A 4,833-nucleotide genomic window follows, 5' to 3' on the forward strand; every position below is an offset into this window, starting at 1 on the left:
TATCTAATGAGATAATTATGTGGGTTTTTTTTTTTTTACTTTCAGTTTGTTTATATGGTAAATTATATTGTCTTCGAGATGTCATGGATACAAGGTACATATGTAAATACAATAAAGACTATATACAGCAATCCAATAGCCAATATCAAATTAGATGGAGAGAAACTTACAGCAACTACACTAAAATCAGGAACAAATCAAATCTGCCGACTCTATCCAGATCTGTTCAATGTAGTACTTGAAGTTCTAGCTACAGCAATAAGACAACTAAAGGAGATGAAGATGATACAAATTGGAAAGAAAGAATTCAAAATATTGATATTTACAGATAATATGATACTATAAACAAGTGACCCCAAAATTCTACCAGAGAACTCCTACAGCTGATAATCACCTTGAGCAAAATGGCTGTATAAAAAATTAACTTAAAATCATCAGTAGCTTTTCTTTATACAAATACTAAACTGGCTGAGAAAGAAATTAGGTAAACAACAATCTTTACAATAACACAAATAATATATAATAGCTTGATGTAACTAACCAAGCAAGTGAAAGTCCTGTATGACAAGAACTTCAAGTCTCTGAAGAAAGAAATTGAGGAAGGTCAAAAGATGGAAAGATCTCCCTTGCTCTTGGATTGGTAGAATTAACATAGTAAAACATGGTCATCTTACCAAAGACAATCTACAGATTCAATGCACTTCTCTTCAAAATCCCACCACAATTCTTTACAGATCTCAAAAGACCAATTCTCAACTTCATATGGAAAAAAAAGAAAACAAAAACCAAAAACAAACCAGGACAGATAAAACAATCCTGTAGAGTAAAAGGGTTTCTGGAGGAATCATCATCCCTGGTTGCAAGCTGTACTACAGAGCAATAGTAATAAAAACGGCCTGATATTTATATAGAAACAGACAGGTTGATCTATGAAATAGAGTCAATGACAAGAAATAAAGCCACACACATAAGGACAATTGATTTTGACAAAGAAGGCAAAACCATACGATTGTTAAGAAGAAAGCATCTTCAACAAATGATGCTGGTCTAACTGGATGTCTCCATGCAGAAGAATATAAATAGAACCATATCGATCACCCTATACAAAACTCAAATCCAAGTGGAGCTAAGATCTCAACATAATACTGGGCACACGAAAGCTAATAGAAGATAAAGTGAAGAACTGAGTTGAACAATTGGCACAAGAGACAAATTTCTCAACAGAACACCAATAGTTCAGGCACTAAGATTAACAATTGATAAATGGGACCTCATAAAACTAAAAAGCTTCTGTAAGGATGCCATGAACAGGATAAAATGGCAGCCTATAGAATGGGAAAAGATCTTCACCAATCCTACATCTGACAGAGGACTAATACCCAAAATATACAAAGAACTCAAGAAATCAGACAAACAAAAGCAACAAGCCAAATAACACATTTTCAAAAATGAGGTACAAAGCCAAACAGAATTCTTAACAGAGGCGTCTCTAACAGCAGTGAAACACTTAAAGAAGTGCACAACATTCTTAATAACCAACCAATGAAACACAAGCAAAATGACTCAGATTCTAACTTACACATGTCAGAATGATTAAGATAAAAAACTCAAGTTGACTGAACATACTGGCTAGAATAAAAAACAAGGAACACTCCTCCATTGCAGATGGGAGTGCAAATGTGTACAACCACTTTGACAATCAAACTGGCTGTTTCTCAGGCGACTCAGCTATACCACTCTGCAGTGTATACCCAAACATTGCTTTACCTCCAGGGCAGTTGTGTTCTGCTGTACACAATTTGTTCATAGTAGATTTATTTGTAATAACCAGAAACTGGAAATAACCTAGTTATCCTTACCTGAAGAATGGATAAAGAAAATGTGGTACATTAATGTAATGGAATATTATTCTGCAATTAAAAACAAAGACATCATGAAATTTGCAGGTAAATGGATGGAACTAGAAAATATCACCCTGAGTAAGGTAACCCAGGTCCAAAAAGACACTCATGGTATGAACTCACTTAAAGTGGCTATTAGCCACAAAGTATACAATCTACAGATCCAAAGAAACTAAGTAACAAAAAGGGCCTAAGAAATGATTCTTGAATCTCACTCAGAAGGTGAAATAAAATAGATATTGGAGGAGGGTTAGATAAAGGGAACTGGGTGGGAAAGGGAATGGGGATGAGAATCGGGAAGAGAAACAGGTGTGGGGAGAGCAGGGGTGAGGAGGGAGAGGGCTAGGAGAGATAAGAGATAAGGTCAGGGGGTGATGTCATCTCTGAGACAAGCCAGAGAACCTGGAATGGGGATGCTCCTGAAAGGGTTTGGTCATGACCCTAGTTGGTTCTCCTAGAATTGGGGAATATGGAACCTGAAGTGGCCACCCCTCCTGGAACCAGGAAGGACTCCCAGTGAAGGAATAGGGACACCAACTTACCCACAAAATCTTTGGCCCAAAATTTGTCCTGCTTACAAGAAGTACAGGAACAAAGATGGAGCAGAGACTGTCCACTGAGAGGCTCTACCTGTCAACTGACTGAGACAGATACAACGACTCATAGCTAAGCATTAGGCAGAGCTCAAGAAGTCTAGTGGAAGAGTAGAGGAAAGGATTGAGGGGTCAAGACACAAGAAAACCTACAAAGTCAACTAACCTGGATCCATGGGGGCTCACAGTGACTAAACAGCCAACTAAGAGCACTCATGGGCTGGAACTAGATTCTCTATATATTTGTAGCAGATGTGTAGCTTGGTCTTCATGTGGGTCCCTTAACAATTGGAGCTTGGGTTGTCTCTGACTTTGTTGCCTGCCTTTGGATCCCCTTCCCCAAGCTAGACTGCTTTGTCTAGCCTCAGTGGGAGACGATGTATTTAGTCCTGCTTTGACTAGATTTGCCAAGGTAGGTTGGTACCCATGGGTTGGGGGTGGGACTTCCCCATCGAGAAGGAGAGAGAATAATGGGGGAGTGGCTTGTGAGGGTGGGACTGGGAGGAGAGAAGGCCTGCTTGGGCTGTGATAGGGATGTAAAGTGAGTAAATACCTTCATGCTAAAAGCCCAAGAGAATGGAGTACCAGAGGGAAGACACATGGAATAGTAAAATCTATCTATAAGAACCCTGCAACTCACGTCATCCTAAATTGAGGAAAACTTGAAATAGTCCTGCTGAAGTCAGGAATGAGATAGGGATGTCTACTCTCCTCACTTCCTTTCAGTACTGTGCTCAAAGTACTAGCTGAAGCAATAAGGTAAAAGAAGGAAATTAAAGGGATGCAAATAGGAAAAGAAGTCACACTGTCCCCATTTACAGATGACATGATTGTGTGCATTAGAAGGTCGCAAAATTCTACCAGAAAACTCCTAGATATGACAAATTCGGCAATGTGGCATGCTATAGATGCAATTACACAAATCAACAGCTTTTCTATATACCATCAGAAAACATACAGAAAAAGAGTTCCTGGACATAGCCCATACACAACTGCCTCAAATAGAATAAAATATATAGGAGTAAAGCTTACCAAAAGGTGAAGGACCTTTACCATAAAAACATTAAATAGGGGACCTGAGACTGCTTTGGTTGGGGAGGCAGAAATCCGGCCTGAGTAGGGCCACAAGCCTCTTCCGGTCAGAAAAGCACCGGGGTAGCTAGGGCGCAGGGTCGGCTGACACTCGCCAGCTACCCACAACACCCGCCACAGGATCTTAAGACTTCTGGTGAGTGGAACACAGCTTCTGCTCCAATCCAATTGCGCGCGGGACCTGAGACTGCATTAGTTAGGGAAGCAGAAAACCGGCCTGAGTAGGGCCACAGGCCTCTTCTGGCTGGACCAGCACAGGGGTATCTAGAGCGCAGGGTCGGCTGACACCCGGCAGCTACCCACGACCCCCGCCACAGGATTTTGAGACTGCTGGTGAGTGGAACATAGCTTCTGCTCCAATCTTTAAACAGTGACAACGACAACAACTAACCCCAGAGATTACCAGATGGCGAAAGGTAAACGTAATAATCTTACTAACAGAAACCAAGACCACTCACCATCATCAGAACCCAGCACTCCCACTTCGCCCAGTCCAGGGCACCCCAACATACTGGAAAAGCTAGACATGGAACTAAAAGCATATCTCATGATGATGATATAGGACTTCAAGAAGGACTTTAATAACACACTTAAAGAAATACAAAGGAACACTGGTAAACAGGTAGAAGACAGTAAAGAGGAAGCACAAAAATCCCTTAAAGAATTGCAGGAGAACACTGCTAAAGAGTTACAAATCCTTAAAGAAAAACAGGATAACATAATCAAACAGGTAGAAGTCCTTACAGAAAAACAGGAAAACACATCCAAACAGATGATGGAAATGAACAAAACCATACTAGACCTAAAAAGGGAAGTAGACACAATAAAGAAAACCCAAAATGAGGCAACATTGGAGATAGAAACCCTAGGAAAGAAATCTGGAACCATAGATACGAGCATCAGCAACAGAATACAAGAGATGGAAGAGAGAATCTCAGGTGTAGAAGATTCCATAGAGAACATCGGCACAACAATCAAGGAAAATGTAAAATGCAAAAAGATCCTAACTCAAAACATCCAAGAAATACAGGACACAATGAGAAGACCAAACCTACGGATAATAGGAGTGGATGAGAATGAAGATTTTCAACTCAAAGGACCAGCAAACATCTTCAACAAAATTATAGAAGAAAACTTCCCAAATCTAAAGAAAGAGATGCCCATGAACATACAAGAAGCCTACAGAACTCCAAATAGACTGGACCAGAAAAGAAATACCTCCCGACACATAATAATCAGAACAACAA

This window comes from Mus caroli, unplaced genomic scaffold (genome assembly GCF_978045245.1).
Source record: "Mus caroli unplaced genomic scaffold, Mus_caroli_1 scaffold_2, whole genome shotgun sequence".
NCBI classification, from domain to species: Eukaryota; Metazoa; Chordata; class Mammalia; order Rodentia; family Muridae; genus Mus; species Mus caroli.